Genomic DNA, 19597 nt, shown 5'->3' on the forward strand with positions numbered 1-19597 from the left:
TGTCTAACTTTATGTATTTGACTTAGATTCTCTTTTTCTCATCTCTCATTTTACTTGTGTGATTTTCTTTTGTACGTTTTGTATGAGCATTGTTGGAGGGAGCCTGAGAAAAAGAATGCTTCATTATACTGCTATGCATATGACAAATAAAGAACTTAAACTTAAAAATGTATTTTGTGTAACTACAGTGGCATTTATAGCTGTGCCTTAAACAGTTATGGCGTAGCAATAAAACCTATGCACATGTCCATCATAGCTGCGCTACTGGATACACTATAGCTGATGTACGCCACCGCAAACATGGAACCATCTGGGCTACGGAGACATTACCTGGACACTGCAAGAACTGTGATAGGTCAGTGTGGTCTGCTTTTCTCCTAAAAGTTTCCAGACTGGAATTTCTTTATAGTGTAGAGGGCATAAACAAGCAGAAGGCTCCTTTTCTTTTCAGTAACAGTAACACATCTAACAAGCCATCACAAGTCTCCACAGCAATCTGCTGTAGCAAGTTGGTCAAGTTTCCTGCAGTAGCAAGTTAATTTCAACATTAATGCATGTTAAATGTTTTATGGTTGCTATGTGCACCCAACCTTCGACCCCATCCTTGGCTGTGTGTATCTGTCTCTCTTCCTCAATTGGAAAAAAAATGTTGCCAGTTAACCCATGCCAATTACGGTTCTTCCAAAAAATCTAGCAAACCAAATTAATAGTATGTGCATGTGTATTGAAGGCAACAGGATTATACTTGTAGAATCAGAATTCAACAGGTCTTCATTACAGCCACCATCTTAACCCAAAAAATGTCATCGCTGCTGCACCAGTAAACGACAAAATCCTAATGCAATAACCATAACATTTAATGATACTTATTACACGATACTTATGGCATTATTTGCAAAATGTTACATAGTTTTATAAAATTGCCTATTCATACAATAATATGCACAGTTATTACATGTGTGTACAGGTTACTTGCTGTGTGTCCTGTTATCTATCACCTCTGTGGTGCATGTGTGGGAGTCCATCTGTTCATTTCAATAGCAGGCGTGATAAATGCAGTGCTGGGATTATTGAACAAAGTGACAGAGGAAGTGCATTTCCATCTTATCTTCCCAGTAGCCTACTTGGCTAGTATCCTGCTTCACACTGAAGGAAATGATCAACCAAGAGAGGCCCAATGATTACCACTGAGCTTCAAGCTAAATCTGACAACTTGCAAACCCACATCCATTTTAATTTTGTCCACAAGCTATACATGAGCATTGCTCTGAATTAAAATTTAGCAGTATCAACAACATTCATTCACTGAGTTTAACAATAAGTCAACAATGAGAATGTGGGATGAATGTGCTTGATAGTGCAGATATTCAATTATGATGGATTGAATGATGGCTTAGTGTGCATAATGCTGTCGCTGTTCCCTATTGGATTGTTTATTTTTGGCTTATTGTTTGCTGCCTGCAAGCAAATTGTTAAAGTGGTGGAGATGCCATTCGTCGCTGAGCTTCAAAAACAGTCCCACAGTATGTCTTCATACAGTTAAAGTAATTCCAAGTGGGTGGATCATAGATTTCCACACCCAGTATGTTTCATCATCTTCTATTTTTCTTGGTGCTGGGCCTCTTGACCTGGAAAACAAACAGCTCAAAGCAAAGATGCACATACATTTAGTCTCCATGTTGTGGTATGCAAAATATGGCAAAATATGCATTTAAAAGTTAAAAACACTTAATCAGGAAGGCATGGAGGAAGTCTAATGGAGGAAAGACATGAGGGAGTGGAGGAGTGAAATTGCCTGCTAATGGCCCCTCTCTCCCAGCTGTGAGAGCTGCAGCTGTCTGGGGGTGCTGAGACAAATAAAGGTGGCTCATGTGGGGACCGCAGCGTCCATACAACAGCTCACATTTTTCCCTTGCACACTATTTGGCCACAACAAATTAATTTTGGACTGCTCGGGAAGGAACATAATCCAGCTGGGTGTTGGCTAACAAACATGTAATGTATTTTCAGTGTGCCGAGACTGCTCCATCAAGGAGATGCATGATTGAAAAGTTGGGCGAGTTGAAAATATATTTGCTCCAGTTGCAAATAATTCACCGCAACGTGACCTAGAAACTATGCTTGTGAAAAAACTGTGAGTCACAGAGGATAAAGGGTGTGGATGATGGGAATGAAAATGATAACTAGTACATCAGTGCTGGTTGAAAAACAAAATCACACCTAGATCATCAAAAAACAAAACAACTGTAATCATCACTATCAGCAATGTGGCCAACTCATTCTCTTACCTGGATTGAATTTAGAAAGACACTAGAATGGAGCTTTCTAGCATACAATAAAAAGACTGCATAAGGATAAAATCCACTTGGCAGAGACTAAGGACAAAGCTATTTCCTATACCAAAATACAAGGTCATATTAAGTTCATATCGGAAAATCTCAGGATTTACATTTAGTGCCAACATTCAGTGTCAATATAGTAAATAGTGCACCTTATATGTAGAGAGGTGGAAAGTAAGGATGTGAATGGGTGGTGATGGATTTACACCATGATCATGGTCTTTCCCTTAAGCAATTGTTCTAGTTCTTTACCTTAAGCATACCTTAAACCTGCAGTCATAGATTTATTTTGGCCACTTGGGGCAGCACAACAAGCTGTAAACACATTTACACGTTATCACGTTATCACATAAAGTTGTTAACGGTGAAACAGCTGCCTATCAGCAGATATGGAGCAACATTAATTTGGCGTTACTGTCTACCCGAAGAATCTAAGTTTGAAATTAACTCTCTTAGCTCTGTTATGGTCTCCACCAATTCCTGAGTAAAATATCTGGCTTTTTAGCTGCTAAATGCTCCACTAACTTAGTAGTTAGCTGGTCACTAATTTTGCTTTTGGCTGTCTCACTGAAAACAGCTTTCTGTGGGTAAATAGTAAAGGGGTGGACTCTAAAGCCAAAACAATGAGCTAAAAGATTCTTAAAAACGTGCAACATATCAGAGGGGAACAGCAGAGTTGAGTGAAAAAGAACAATACCCTACTTAAAACATCCTCCTAAGCAACTGTGCAAATTAAGTAGTTGATGATTTTTGTCTTGACCACCTTCCCACACAGAATCGATTATATATTTACTGCATGCTGAAAAACAATGCCACATGAGCACACAAGAATAATCAACATACATGTGCAGATTCTTCCTGTAGGTCAAAATGTGTAGTCACTTAATTGTAGTGAATCACAGTTCTTGAATGCTGACTCCCATCTGAACTTATTCACAGTTATGTTGTTTTCTGTTTGTTTCCAGACTACAAAAATATCAGTACTAACAGACTGTCCATGACCTAAATAAATCATGGTTCCTCTCATTTGGAAGCAGAGCTATATGAGCCACTGGATTATGACGGCCTTTGAACTATTCCTCCCAGACTGATGACTGGTTATTAATTCATCCATTCTTTTGAAAAGAGGGCCTCATTATCATCCCAATATCAACCCGTCCCGCGAGAAGATGCGAAGCCAAGCCGTCAAGATTTTGCACTCCAGCTTCACAGGCATGTCAAATTAAAAGGGTCTGCCAGTGACACTTTTGAGGATGGCTCTCCAAAAACAGAGAAAAAAAAGATGAATTATGTAAGATCGCTTTGAATATTGCATTGCAGAGGAGGGTGTCCCATATGCCCACCGTTTCAAGGCTCAGACAAGACATCAATTGGAATGCGCTCACAGTGGCACAATGCAGCAGAGGTAAACTCATCCCCCTCTTTTTCTATTCCCCGTTATCAATGTGAGCGGTGCAGTCGCTCCTTTGGGTTTTCTAAGAGAAAAGCTTTGGGAGATAAGGGGAGAGGAGAAGATCACAGGGTGATTGAATGAGATCTGCATTTGGAGAGTGGACTCGGATAACATCAGAGGTTCTTGGAAAATGACCGGGATTCTCGGAAGTGCAAACAAAAATAGGACGAGCTCCTGTCTGTTTTCTAATAACTTCACTCCTCATCTTGCTTCATTTGATGATGAGATAAAATTTAATTTTTGTGCCTGTTATTGAACTTAGATATGGTAAATACATCAGATTCAGCACTAGCGTTTCTTGGACAAAATGGCATGTGATCTGAAAACACAGCATGAAAATGGCAATATCCCATTAGAAATGAATAGAAGTTGTTTTCGAAAGACACTAGTCGAGAAAGACCCTAAAAACCATCTCCAACTGAAACAAAACAACTCAAATAGCTCCCTTAGTACAATATTCCACAATCTATTTAGTTTTACTGCTAATCACTTTTCTCTTTCAAGCTGTTGTTTTTATTGACCTTTTATCGGTAGCAGCAGTCTCCTGCTATTTCCCTGTGTGTTGCATTTCCATCTACTGCCTTCATTCCCTGCAGCAAAACAAAGACATAATTGAATTGCACCCAACAGGCCACCTGATAAGTCACTCTCATATTCAGAATTTTTGATGAAGTCTCGCTGTATAGCCTGGATGCTTATTTGATGCCCAGTAAGGCCATGCCTAATTGTTATTATTATAATTACTGGAATGGTAACAAATGTTTTGCAGGGTACTATGAGGAATGTGGTGCAGCTGTTTTTACTCGATTGAATAAACAGTGAGACACCTTGGTGGTAAATGGTGTCAGTAATAGAGATGGTACCCCAGACTGGAGCTGGAGAAGCAGAACTGTGGGGTTTACTATTTGATTTCTGATTTCCTAATTATAGTAATTATACTTCTCTAATGATAATAATTTAGTATTGTGTGAATCTGGAGAGGTCTCCAAAAGGTAATATGAATAACCCTAATAGCAAAGAAAATCTACGTGTACAGAAGGTATAGACATAAAAGAAGATTAGCGAAAATATCATACTGAGTTGACTTTTTACTGCAATGTATTCAAATCCATATATACCACCATTATCCTGGTGTATAGTGGTATAGAAGATTAAGGAAAACTGATTGCAGATCTGGAAATGTGCTGATGACAACTGCCAGCTATTTCAAGTCATGCTCTTCTTGAGTAAAGAGCTTAACTTGAGCCTCTGTTGTGATAAAAAAACATGCAAAGTTAAATCTCAAAAAAAGCTATGTGGACGAGGAGTCACCAAGAAGGCTGTCAGCCTGATTGCCTCAGAGAAGAAGATGGTCTCTCATCCTTCTCCTGCAAACCACTAGACAGGCATTCCAGATCCAGAACGAAGCAACTCGCTGTGGGGTGTACACTAATGGCAACTTGAAGTGCATGCTGGGCTGCCAGGGGCAGGGACGTGTTTACCGTGAGTTGAAACATGGGAGGGCAAACAATGAATATCAAAAGCCTGGAGATGTACTAAATCTTTCATTTAATAAACACTGAACTTCCGACGAGGAAGTCTCGAGTCATTACTCATAAAAGGGATTTGCATGTGAGTCTGCATGCCAACCATGCAAACCAGATCGTGAAGCACCGTTGTCCCACATTTCCACCATCTGGTAAGTATCCCTACAAGGCACATTTAGACAGTGCCTGGCAGTTCCAGAGACACCCACTGCAGTGGTCATCTGCTGAGTGGTCATCAAATCCCATCGACCTCTTCTGTAAGTGTTTGCCTTCTGTCACTTGTTTTATTTTCTCATTTTCCCATTTCATTTCTCATTTTTCATTCTAAATCCATCATTCCATCTCCATCCATCCAGCTGTTAAAGATCAGCCAGTCAGGTGGTGCCAAGACGAGGACAGAAGCTCTCAATGAGACAGACCATGTGAGGCACTGTGGATGTACGGATGCACTCCACGCGAATGACAACAAATTAGAGTCACCCCTGGGAAACTGATATGTTACTCTAATTGATAAATGCTACTGTAGTTAAAGGATCTTAATTTTGTAGTTTTGTCCATCTTTCCCACCAGTAAACATTACCAAGTTAATTGCTGAAATCTGTGTATGTGGCACCCTTACTAAAGTCAGACACAACAAGAAACATCATACAGGTTTTAAACATCCAAGTTAGACAAACTTATCTGACGAGAAAATAAAGGTTTACAGACTTGACTTCCTGGTTCCACCTTTGATCTATTGTACTTACCATAGTCCTGAGTTTTCTGTGCACTCATGTTTTACCTCCAAATAAAGTGGTTCAGATATTCTGTTGGCTTGTTTACAATCTGTCTGATCATCTGACTGCTCTTGCCCCACTGGACATTGTTGAAGCGTTGTTTCACATGTTTTCAGATCTCACCTTTTTCTCTGGTGAGTACAATCTTATCATAACCAATGACAACACACACAAATTGATGAAAATAAGACCAAAGTTGTAATAAACCAGAAGTTTACTTTAGCCACATTGTAGATTAAAATACTGCGGCCAATTAATAAAACTATTAACTTGACTTGCATGTCTTTTTCTCTGAGCCAATATTGACATAGTTTGCATATAAGTAATCAGGTCACTGTCTTATTAGGATTATATGCTGTCATGCTGTTGAAAACTGAGCCGTGGCTTTGGCTGTGTTGTATTTAATAGGGATCTAGACCTCTTTAATTTTTTTTCTTCAGTAGACTTGCCCACAAGGAAATCAATGCCATAGCAAATCAGAGCTCACAGCATTAACACATTAAAGTCACAGTCAAAAAATTAAGGGTTTCAAAACAGATGGTCTCATTTTATGCAAATGTTATTATGCAAAACTATGCCTGGAGGCTTGATAATTTTTTTCAGCCTTTTAATTGGCAGAAGAGAAGAGAGAGGGGTGCCAGACATTGCAGGTGGTAAGGTAGCCCGACTTTCTTTTGTCACATCCTGAGAGAGAATTTTCAAAGAATTTTATTTAGTGTTATTTCCACCAGGGCCTCGCCACAGCCATCTGTACGCTAAGAGGGGAGCCCATTGAGCCCTGTGTGATGCTGCAGCTTCTCAAAGCCTGTTGAACTGATAATGTAGCATGCTTTTGCTCTCAGCGGGGTCTAGCTCACCAAGGCAACAGTGGCTGAGAATAAACCTTTGGTTAAGAAGGTGAGCATTATCCACCATGCTCTTTTCCTTCCCCTTTCAATGCCCCAAACACTCTCGACTGCTGATTAGTACCGTGTCTGGAGTATGTCAGGATAATTAGGAAATATGATCTGAATAGACCTTTGTCTGGAAAGGTCTGTTCAAGTTGCCTCTTTACGAAATAAGTAATAAACCTCTAGCTTCTGACGTTGGTTGGCCTCTGAAACAAAACATTTCAATTCAATTTAATTCAAATTTTCCCGTAAAGAAAATGTGCCTCAAAGACATGGTTTACGATAAACACACACAATAACAACACAACATAAAAGCACTTTTAAACATCTAATAAACTGCCACAACACACTGATATCAGCTGATAAAAATAAAACTTGCTTACTGGTACAAAAAACAGAGTCCTTGTACAGACATCAACACACATGTGATGTGTTAATTAAGTAATCTAATTGAAGCTTTGGGTTTGAAGTTGTGGGTTCTCTTATTTTTGTTTTAAACCCTGCAGAAGCAGCAAACAGAGGGCATCGGCTCAGACTTCCCTCCTAAAAGAAGCTTTGGAGCCCTACATAAGAGACAGGCTGAACCAAGCAAGCAGCACATGCACAATTAACTCAATCACTCCTGATGGAAGCCAGTTTTTTGGACGCTGATCAGATAAACATATTCAGAGGACATACAGGTCTTTGAAATCCTTAAATATATAACATAATATAGAAAAGCTTTTGATGTCGGCTCCTCTTCCCAAGATCAATCTCTCGAAAATGTGCTCTTCATCAGTGGAGTAGGATATTGTGCGTTGCTTTTCTTTTTTTATTCTCTAGAAAGTCTGCTGTTTTGGCATCAGTCATCTGCTCACCAGGGGATTGGAATTACAGGAAATAGTGCGATTAACTGTTGGCACGCACTGTACACATAAAGAACATATGCGAAACTGCTGTATCTATGGTGGTAACCTCTTAAATGCGATAGCGATATTGGCAGCATAAATATCTTTTTGGCTCATGTAGATACACTTTTATTAAGTTTGGCTTTCCAACAATCTAATCACAGTCTCCAAACAAATTATTATAAATTTGCCCTTTAAAAATGCTTTCCATAGTCACTGTCCAAAACAGACTTCCTTAAAGAATATACTGTACATGCTATCCATATGCACTCTTATCCATTCAATATGTGTGAGAGTGTAACAATGACACAATGTGTTCCAACGTGTTTCTGCTTTTCAGTGCTTGTAAAGGGTAACAAAGCATACATGAGGTAACACTAGATGCCCTGATCTTACTGCAGCCTGACCTGTGGGGCACCACAAACAGCTCAACAACACCTCTGACTCCATAAATATGTAAAATCTCTGGCATGTTCCAGGGCCCCCTGTTGAGCTCTGCGCCTCTGAATCATTCAGCCACCCCCGTCCTCCAGTGGTGTCCCTGCTTGGCCTCCTTGGGAACAGTCAGAGTAAACAATCTAAATAAGTCATGGTGAACAGCACTTGTTGGTACATGCTAACATAACCTGCCACAGTGTTACATTCAGTGCAACCTCCAAGTCCTCAGCGGAGACTGTGATGAGGTCACAGTTGTTGCTTGGTAATAAAATAAAATATAATGTAATAATAATATAATAAAATGAATAGTTTCTGAGTACTCTACAGATTTGAGCATCTCTTGCCAACATCATGGCCAATTGGATTACCTTGCTTGGTTTATATAAAAAGATAAAAGACTAGCCCAAACTGTTCTAGATGAGGACATTCTGCCTTTTATTACATAGTTTAACATTGTAAATCCCCTTCTCAGCTAGAAATATTTGGTTATTTATCACCGCAAGCCAGGAAGGCTGGATTCAGTCTCTTAGCAAGCTAGATAAAGACAGTCTGAAGTCAGCAAGCAAGCTAAAAACCATATTAAATATCAACCACAAGCCCATGTCAAACATGGCTATCAATTATCATGAATGTGATTTCTTGTGGTAGATGTGTGTATCAATTATGTTTCATTTCTAATCACATTCAGGCAAATAAGTTGATATATTTCCTCTGGGTTTGTTTAGACTGTAAGGTTGGATGCTTGCCAATTATAAAGCTGCCACTTAAGTGCTGCCAGATTGAGTTTTTCAAAATAATTTTTCTTAATAAAAGCATCTGATTGAATATCTTTTGCTTGCAAACTTGAGACGCTTCCCACTGTGTGGGAGCCAGACCTATGACCAGACAAGAACATTGATATTAGACTATTCTGCAGGATCCCAGATTACATTCGTTGACATTGTTTTTTACATCCAATGCCAATATTTTTTAAAAATTCACTTTCTACTATGTTTGGTCAATAAGGAAATTCTTGTCAGGGACGCTGGCCTGATGGGAGCTCATGTCTCTTCATAATCCAAAGAAACACTTTCCTTGACATATTACGAGTCTTCACATATACAATACAAGTTTAAATTTAATTTGACTAGATGGACAGTACACCAGTACATTTACTAATATGGGTGAATTCTTTTTTTCTATTGTACATATTCACATTGAAATAAAACATAAATAAATCAAGCTAAAACAACAACAACTTTACACCAATTAAGATCAAGCCTGCCATTATTGGTTTTTATTTATTTATTTATTTATATTATTTATTTAAAAGGGACAGTGCATATTAATGGACATCTTAGCTTTTCAGCAATGTCAATATTCCAGAATTAGCCCTTAGGCTACTTTACATCTGTAGTCTCCCGGCAGGTTGTCGAAGTATAATGTAACAGCGCTTAACAATTAGATATATGATACAATTGCAATTTAAGAGACACTACAATTTTCAACATCATATTATAAAAGGCGCCACAGTTTTATAGACAAGGTTATTTAATTTAAAGTGTTTGGGCATACACTGATTACATTACTTCCCCACCACATCCACCTTCATTTTGCTTTTATATTTAGTTAATTATTGCTTATGAGTGCCCATGTTTATAAATTTAAAAAAAGCTTGATTTTGTAAAATACTAAGCGTGCTATCAATACTCAGTCAGAAAACAGATGCTACAATTAAATAAATTGAAAGTGTCTGTTTCGTACAGCAGCAGCAGCAGAGTTACAGCACAGAGTCGCAGGAGTCAGATTTTATCACGTGACGAGAGTAAGGACAGTTGAAAAAGAGAGGATTTGTAAAAGCCTATTTGGCAATACTTTGGATTTAAACGCATTAGAGAACCTGATGATGATAATGAGGCAATCTGTGAAGTTTGTCTGATAAAGTTGGCAAACATCTAGACGCAATACCTTCTAATTCAACGCAGTGAGGATGCAAACGTTTCATAAAGGAGATGAGAGTATTGTGTATAATGTGGCTCCATCAATCTGTCAAAGTTAACTGAAAGTTTTTGTATCATGTCAACACTTGTCCATATACGCATGCTCCCTCTCTCTCTATCCTCCACATGAGCGCTCCCTCTCTGCTGCCAGTCTTTTTTCTACTTCCATGTTCATCTATTCTACACACACACACCCTCAGATTCAAAACAAGAGTGAGGCTGCAAAATGATGAGATCAAACTTAGGGATGGCTTTCCGATCCAGGGCCAGACTATTCATATAAATTATGGGTGTTCAGCAGTGTGTGGGGTAGACCAAAACATTTGGCTAGGAGAGCTAACATAGCATTTGTGGACTCTTCAGCAAGCAAGCTATAAAAAGAAGCAAAAAGAATATAATGTACAATGTAAGTTCTGTGGATGAAGCTAGCTCGGTATTCTCAGCATATCATGTCAGAGGCTGTGAAGAGACCGAAAAAGACATCGGAGGAAGCGATGAAGAGAAAAAGAGAGAGTGATGGAGGACTGGCTTTTACTCGCTGGCGTAGGCTAAAACAGCTGAAAGGATGCAGGAAAGATGCCCAGCTGGCATTCTTGCTGTTGGAATAGTAAATAATAACTTATTAGTTGTTAGCTTGCATGATGTTTGGCTGTGTTAGCAAAGTTGTTGACTTGAGCAAAATAAGCCAGAGTTTTAGCTGCTAGCTATAAATCACGTTAATGTTAGCAAACTTGTAGAGGTTTTAAATCTCAATGAGATCATGTGGTTAAATAAAGGTTATAAATAAAGGTTAAATAAAAAAATTAAAAAACATACTAGATAACCCACTTCGACATCTGTAACTTTAGTAATCTTACATCAGTTGCTGTCTACCGTTGTTGGCTAGCTTGTCACCCAAGTAAAAGAGGTATTATTGAGCTTTTTGGCTTTTTCCTTTTCCTTTATTGTGTTATATTTCTTTTTTGTGCATGTAATAGGTTTGCAAAGTGAAAAAGCCTACCCAAAGATAGTTCACATCTCCCACAGAAAACACTGTTCTTAACTGCCTGAAATCAGCTCAATTGTTGTCCAGCCTTTACATCTTTTAACAAATTGCATCACCTTATAAGCTTAGTGGCTAGTCAGGCATGCGCTCCAAAACACAGATGGAAAAACACACTGAACTGCAGCGCACACACAATGACAAGACGTCCCCCCATCCACAGATGCCAAGGTGGCATTCTTGTAATGTTGCTATGTCTTGTGTGGTCACACTTGCTTGATGTTTGGCTGTGTTAGCAAAGTTGGCAAATTGCTAGTTTTTGATTGTAATGCAATCATACAAAAGGCACATGTACAGCTGTCCCTAGACAGTGGTGAATTACACTTGGCAATGGTAGAGGCACCAAATCTCACCAAATCTTAAAGAATGATTCCAAATATCTAACAGTGAGGAATACAGCTTAATTCATTTTGGATCGGTACCTTTATATACAGTCTATGATCTGTACTCGGCATCGGCCGATACCCAACTACTGTAAAAACAGAAAGTGCTGTTACGATTATGAATGAAAGGGAAATATTTTCTGGTTTTCCCTCTTATTTCCTCTGCTCTGCCTCAACTCTGTGATTTATAAAGTTTACTTGTTGCTAACAATAAAGTAACTGCTAGCTGCTGCTAATGGTAGCTGCTGGTCCAAAGCTTCTGTATTAATATTTGAGGTGTAAACACCAACACTCTCCCACAGAATCAGCAACAAGGCAGCTAGCTGCACAGCTAACTGAGAAGCTAGCTGTTGGCTGCTGTTAGCAGTAGTAAGCGGTTAAAGTAACTTGCCATATACAAACTCCGTAAATCAGCAAAAGTAAAGGCGGAGCAGCCAGAGAAGATTAGGGGGAAAACCAGAAAATATTTTCTGCATCAAATCTGATCCAGTTTCACCAATACCAGTGAATAAGTTGTGTTTATCAGTGGACTAGTCTCCATAGCAGGCCTAACGTTAATCCTCTGCTGTGCTTGGGGAAGTTAGCCAATCAGAAGCAGGTGGACATTCAGGGAGGAGGGCCTTAAAGAGATAGGAGCTAAAACGGAGTGTTCAGACAGGGTGAAAAGAGGTTCTGAAGCAGTGAAAAGTATGGGAAAAGAATGTGTTTTATGAACATTAAAGCATGTAAATATTTTCTAGTACAAGTATGAACCTGAAAATAAGTACTGGCACCTTTAACATTCACCACAAATTCTCTTGGTTTGCTCATAAAAACACAAGGTTTAAGGCCATGTCTAAGATGTATAAAATTTGACTCAGGAAAATACGCTGACTGATCCAGAGCCAACATTTGGCTGGACCGTTGATTTCTCCCATTTTCATGAAAAGCGTCTTTCAAATCTAATTGCATCTGTTCCTCAAAATGAAATAATTGTACCAAGGGGAGCATCAGCACTAGGCTACAGAGCCATTCTGTGCCATGTTGGCATTTAATTGTTGATGGACTGTATTCAAGGCATTCAGGGCAGAGATACATTGGAAATAATCTCTTATTATGAAGCAGGAAGGAAGAGAATTACTTGAATGGTAGTCGGTAGAGGGTTTTTTTTCTGGTTGAGAAGAATGGATACTCAAAGGAAACACAACGCAGACATGTGAGGGAGATGATTAATAGTGAACTCCATTACTGAAAGGCCTCACTCATAAGATGTTCCCATCTCCCTGGGGAGCCAGCAAAAGACTTTAGGCTAGGTTCAGACTGTTGTTTTTTTCATTACCAGAAATTTCCTCGTAACACCACGGTGGAGAAAACAACACCCCTGGGGGCTCCGACGCAGGAGAACGGATGCTTTAAAACACCTATGAGGCCTCCAATTAATCCTGAAAGCATGTTACTGATTCAGTTTTTGTTCTCTCAATAAAAACGTGTCCAACCTTAAAGTGGGGCACTGAGAATGACAATGGGAGCAGAATTTATGGCCACTTTATTGCCCTGGTCACTTAGCAGGTCAGGCATAAGAACATATACAATGCATTGCAAGAGTTTTATGCAGGTGTGGCAAAAATGCTGTACAGTAAAAATAGATATGTTAATAGATTATCAATTACCAAAATGCAAAGTGAATGAAAGAAGAACAATCTAAATCAAATCGACGTTTGGTGTGACCACCCTTTGCCTTCAAAACAGCAGCAATTCTTCTAGGTACACTTGCACATAGTTTTTAAGGAACTTGACAGGTAGGTTGGCCCAAACATCGTGGAACCACAGTTCTTCTGTGGATTTAGCCAGCCTCAGTTGCTTCTCTCTTTATGAAATCCCAGACAGATTTGATTATGTTTGATGGGCTATGTAGGGGCCATACCATCACTTCCAGGCGAACAAACCATCACAAGTCCAAAGCACCCTTTTTTCTGCACCCCAGTTCCTGTGTTTCTGTGCATAGTTGAGTTGCTTGGCCTTGTTTCCACGTCGGAGGCATGGCTTTTTGGCCACAAGACTTTTGTCTTCAGTAAGCACACCATATTAACTGAGTTTGGCTGTTCTTCACCCAGTTGTATTCCTCTTACACAGCTATTTCTGTTTCAGTTAATGATTGTGTTTCAACCTGAATATTAAATTGGTGATCAACAGCACCTGCTTGCTAATTGTTTAATCATACACGTGACAATATAAATCCCTGACTTTGTGCAAGTGTATCTAGAATAATTGATGCTGTTTTGAAGGCAAAGTGTGGTCACACCAAATGTTGTTTTGATTTAGAATCTTCTTTTGTTCACTCACTTTGCATTTTGTTAATTAATATATTAATATGTCTATTTTGAAAACAACCTTAGTTTACAGCATTATTTCCACACCTGCCTAAAACTCTTGCTCTGTATTGTTTGTCTATGTATTTTTACTTGTCATGAGAATGCTGATACCAGTATCAATATTCAGCAATCAATCAAATCCATATAGTTCACTGGCCAAGGTGTTTTTTTTTATCATTGTTTAATCTGAATTCGAAATTCAAATGTCCCTTTTTGAGAAGGACCGTTCTCTCATTGCACTCTTATGAATAGGCTATTGGTTAAGTAGACAGAGTGCTCAAACGACATTTTGAAAGCTTTTTGGGTCCAATAATGGACTGGGATGGATGTGGAGTGGACCTGAACATAGCTCATTAAACGCTGGGGTGAAAAGCTCTCGGCAGGCTCTCGACTGCATGGCTGAGCAGTTCCAATCACCTCCGGTGAACCACTGGCTAGATGCTCTGGTTAAAGGAGCTATTCCAGTCAAAGGTGCTTTGTTATGTTATTGCAAAGAATAACAAGTTAGCGCCTGCAGCAAGGTCAGGGGAAACAGCAGTGGACGTCTACTGACAAATCATTCTCTTCACAGAGCTAAGAAAGGACTCTTTGTATTAATATAGTCTTAGCTCAATGGCAGTGGACTGATTTTTTTAAATTATACATTGTCTTGCTCACATGATCACATTCTTGATCATAAACCAAGTCTTTATTTAAATGTCCTATATGCCTGTTCAAGGCCCAACTAGCTGTCCCCAAAGGAGTAATTATTCTTGTCTTAAATGCCAAAGTAACAAGTGATTCTGGCATTGAGCATCGGCCATATAAACATTTATCCCTATGTCATGTTGGTTTCAACTGTCAGTAGTTTCTATTTGGCAAAATTTGTGTGTGCAAAGAGAAAAGACAGCTGTTTTTTATTTCAGTAACCTTTATGCCTCCCAGTTGGTCTTATTAACCACATACTTACTAGTTCCCACATGGCTTGTTATTAGGATTTATATTAAAAATGAATAAGCAGGTTCTACCGGCTGATAATACGTCATTAGGCTGTTGTAAGCCCTGCTTTATCACCTGTTTAATTCTTTATGCAGATTGCAGGGTCACTGACCTTACAGGATGTGTGTGGCTGTGGTGAGCAAAAGTGACAGTCTTTGTAATTATGCTGTAAAGTGGCCAAGGTCAATTAGAGAGGAAATTCTCTGAGTGCAATTAAATTAATGTTAATATATATTCGTTGCCACCTCAATTAAGTGGCTCAGCTGTCAGATTATTCTGTTAGGAAGGTTTCAGGGGGGCTAAAGGAGGGCTGTTTCCACCTTTACAGAGTTAATGAATACTTCAGCTCAGCATCAGTCACTTAGCATTTCCTCTTGAAAGCACAAAAGAAAACTGTTCCCTTTTACATCTGTACTGGCATTGTCTTTTTGTGCTCTGTGTCTGCATTTGAAGAAAAAATGATAATAGAAAAGAAGATCAAATTTGACCCAGATCAACTGCCAATAAGTGACACATTCTAATGGGCAGAAATAAAGAACACCATCAGTCAGCCACAGACAGATACTGTATGTGAGGAGCAGGTAATGGGAGGAAGCCAGTGGCGGCTGGCGGTGGTGGTGATATCTCTATGGAGCAGATGTGATGCTTGAGAGGATTTGGGAGACAGTGCTGGCTGGCAGGAAGCATCCGCACTGGAGGATAGATACTGCAGTTGTCTCAGCGGCTAACAAATTTGTACTGTAAGCAGTTTTTAAATGTGTAAATGAAACACATTGAGTCTTTTGAGGAATTGATATGTCTGAAAAATCTGTTCTTCCACCTAACAAGTGCTGCTTATGGTGTTTGGAATCAAGACTGATATCTTACCTTATCCAATTTATATCAAATTAAGGTTGTATCTGTGAACAATGCAGAATATTCTTGGAAGCCAAAAAAGATCACCTGCCTTCCTTCAAGACTGACTGTGACTGCCCTTTACCTGACAGTGTGTCCCACATAAAGTCAGTCCAAGCCCCAGACAGAGGGAGGAAGAGCTGTCACTGTATCCCTTATCATCCGCCACAGCATTGTGGATGTCAGGACTCCTGCTCTTTTCATTTCTTCCACCCCTTTTTTCCTCTCCTCCCTCCCACCTTTACAGTTTTCCCCTGGTATTCAAACAGTTTAAGCAACGCATATAATCTTCAACCACCCAGCCAGCCCTAAGCCTCAAAGAGTCACCCAGATATGGGCAGATGGAGGTGAGCTATCAGCTAACCTGTAACCGTGGGCCTAAGGCGATAATCATTTCAAAACTGCGGGGAGGAATGGTTTTAATAGCCCTGTAAAGGTAACGTTTGTCTGTCTTATCACAACTGGCAGATGCATCGCAGAGAGGGAAGGGGAAAAGGAAAACAGGGGCAGGGGGAGAGGAAGGAAGAAAGAATCAGCTGATAACAGTCCCTCCTCAGGGAAGGATGAGTCTGGAATTAAAAAAGTGCTTCCTTCAGGAGAAAGTTTAGGGGATTAAGGTTAGTCGCTTTTCCCCTCTGTTCCACTTGCACCTCATCCTCACCTTACCTCATCCTTCCTCCTGCACCAGCCAGATCTTAACCACTGGAAAGAGCTTTTATGAGAATGCAATATATTTGACAGACACCTTGTATTTTTGCCCTCAGCGATCCACTTGTTTATTTTTTCCCTTTCCTGATTGGACACGGTTTTGTTTTCCTCATTACCTCTTGTCCTCTGTGTGTTTTACTGACCAGAGGCATGGTAATAGTAAGTGACACCCCACCTGCCTTTATCCAAAGTTCCTTTCATGTTGGAAAAGTTGCCGTGATGGCTGGCCTAAACTGAAACACCAAACCTGCAGTTTAAAAGTCCCCTCTCTGCCGGTTTATACTTGACCTGTCGGGGGTGATTCGGAAAGCTTCAATTGATGTTTTATGGGGAGCACGACCCTCTGTGCAGTGTTACAGCATAACTGTAATATTCCGCTGTGGACGGACCTGGACTCAATCTCTGACTACAGCTCTCAGCATTTGAAGGTATTTCTCTCGGGGTTTCAGTCTCTTACATCAGTTTTGTGTTCACTGGTTTGTATTTATGTGTGACCCCAGATTGTTCACTTCTGCTTCACTGTAAAACTTTTATAGAGTGGTTATGGAAAAGTTTATTGTGTTTATTGTTCCCAAACCAAGAGTGGAGCTTTGGAAAGGAAAATATCAGTGACTGATGGCTTTTTGTACCAACGCTACTTCAGTAAAGGCTATTTATTTTATCTCATTATTTAATATATTTCATGTAACACACTTATATTTAATTCAGTTTTTTTCCAGTTACAGTTCAGTCACAAGGCTCGCTATGTGATACAAAAGTTATATGGTTAAGTATATGTAGTTCCAAAGGGAATAGCTGTCTGATGCAATGTAAAACTCTTTTTTGGTGGGCCTTCTTTAGGTGGTTAAAATATATTTTGCTGTTCTTTGCTTCTTTCCAAATTGATTGTTCCTAATGTAATGTTAGTTAGCTAACGCTAGCTAACTTACTACTGAATGTAACGTTATATAGCCCTATTGTTCTGCTTTTTAATGATTGTAATAGTGAATAGAGACCTGCTCAGTTGTACAGGAACAGTGTGATCCTTAATAATGTTGTCCTCTTTCTCAGTAGTCAGGTAATGTGGTGGTTCACTTTTACTCTGTGATAGGCATTAGCTTCTATCATTATTTTTTTCACATAAGTTTGAGTCTGTTTGACAGCCGGAACACAACCTTCAAATGCACAATGCAACTGCAAAACTGTCTGCTTCTTTCTGAGATCTTTTTTACCCAAAATTAGACAACATTTCTCTAAAAAGTGCAGTTATAGACAGTGGCAGGGCCGTGATAAAAGCCTGACAGGTCCGATAGTTTGTCGGACTTAGCAACAGTAACTAAGGGGGGCGTGGCTAAGCGAAGGGTCAATTGACTGATACACAACATTTAATAAAAGAACGATGCTCCTACTGCACCTGAGAAAACTTGTATGCTGGTCTAACCTTAAACCAGAAACTTTACTTGCTATCACCTTGAATCCCATTTGGGCCTATGAGCCTACTACCTGTGATGACTGATTGTCAGCAGCCATGTACCGCTGACGGTGAGTTCTCTTTAATGGCTGATTGAGCATGTCACCAGTCACACTAAAACCTGCAGTTTGATATGCTGCAGACCGAGCCGTTTGACAGTCGTGACAGCTACTGTCACCCTCAGTCAAAGCAATAATGTCCCAGCAATCAGCTGGAGATGAAAGAGCGTCGACTTCCTGTGTACCACATAGAAAAAGAAAAAGCATTCTAACTCTGCAACGTCTGTTAAAGTTGGAACTATAAGAAAGAAAGAGTGGAGATGACCTATAAAGCATACTCACATTCAGATGGAAAGTAGAGGTCGATCTGCTGAGCGCCGCTCCGTGTACCGAATCGCATTTTGAAGTATTTAGCTGTGTTTAACACTGCCATTATGCTGCAAGGTAGAGATAACTTTCGACACACCGATCTCTCTTTTTCTCTTTCTTCTTCTCTATTTTCTTCTCTCAGAGGCATTGAAACGGTAGCTATCTGCACCTTTAATACTGTAATTAATTCCCTGACACCCTTTTCATCTCACTAGTGTAAATTATTCTGCGGCATGCCTCTAGGTATTAGCTAACACTCTTTATTTAGTAAAGAAGCAAGGTGAAAATTAAAGCTCTTTTAGAAAGACAAGCTAGTTTGCATAAGAAGAGTGATGTATCTGACAGCCTTAGTAAGTTACTAACCTTTGGTATTCAAATATCTTCTAATTTGCTGAACTTTTTGAAACATATTTAGCCACAGTCCATGTACGGCATTTAAAACTTCCTGCAAGAGTAGTCTCAGAAATGCAACAGTGATGAGATGGGACATTTAGTAATTAATTCAAGACGGTTGATCTCAGACTGCAGATGAAAAGCAGGGAATATTGTATCTTGACTTAAAAAAATCCACTTTCTGCGGTGGTATTATGGGGATTGACAAACAAGAAACATGGTCATGGATCATTTCTTGGCTACACTTCTTTGCATTATGGCAAACGTTGGCTTTTGGCATCCACGTTTGAGGAAGCAGGGCACGTGCTAAATATGAAAATGAGACAAATCCTGCATGTTTGAGATGCCCTCTTTGCCGTTTTGTTATGCCAAAGGAAAGAATGGGTCAGTGTTCCGCATCGCGCTGCCCTGAAGCTAATACCCAGAGGTTGACAGCAATGTCTAGAAATTCAGCAAATCTTATGTAAAGTCCAAGAGTGCTGTCAATTTAAAACAGTGTTCCAGTGGGTGTTCTTCTTGATCTGTCAGTGTTCACACCAACATAGATTCAGAGACATATTTTTTCAATGCTAGTTTGTTTATATGAAAAAAGTATAATCTCTAAACAGACTTCCAAATGCACCTCATAGAGTGCCATCTCCCAAAATGAACCCTGACTGTGCTCAGTAGGCAGACATGATTATTTAATCATAGGTTAAATTATTTTCTCATTGCTGTAACCATGGACATGCAGATGCAGCCA

This window comes from Micropterus dolomieu, linkage group LG01, assembly GCF_021292245.1.
Source record: "Micropterus dolomieu isolate WLL.071019.BEF.003 ecotype Adirondacks linkage group LG01, ASM2129224v1, whole genome shotgun sequence".
NCBI lineage: Eukaryota > Metazoa > Chordata > Actinopteri > Centrarchiformes > Centrarchidae > Micropterus > Micropterus dolomieu.